Below are 423 nucleotides of genomic sequence, written 5' to 3'. Positions count from 1 at the left end.
CTAATACCCAAAAGCAAACACCTTAATACAAAGACAACATCCCTGGCTCTCAAGTCCCTCCCTGTCCTAATAAAGGACCAGCCCCGGCTTAAATCTCCCCCCTTTAATTAAGTCCTTACAAACAACCGGCCCAGACGATGATGCAAACGCCAACCTCCTTTCGAAACAGCTGCAATCTATGCAACCTGAGTTTTCAACGCGTCGGGATATGGAGACAGTATCTTAAGGAGAGGCAGCATCCTTCTTTTAATAAGGGAGAGAAGGAGATGATGTGCAAACGAGCCGTAACGACCATTAGGTGTCTCCTGTTTCCCCTTTGCGCTGCCTCTAGGTGTACTCTGTCAGCGAGGGAGGGGGAGGGGCGGGGACAGTGTAGGCGCTGTGTGGTGAGTGATCCACCCTCTGTGGCTGATGTTGCAGATG

Source organism: Penaeus monodon, chromosome 24, assembly GCF_015228065.2.
Source record: "Penaeus monodon isolate SGIC_2016 chromosome 24, NSTDA_Pmon_1, whole genome shotgun sequence".
Taxonomy (NCBI): Eukaryota; Metazoa; Arthropoda; class Malacostraca; order Decapoda; family Penaeidae; genus Penaeus; species Penaeus monodon.
The sequence above is the reverse complement of the archived record's forward strand: the minus strand, read 5'-3'. Positions refer to the sequence as shown.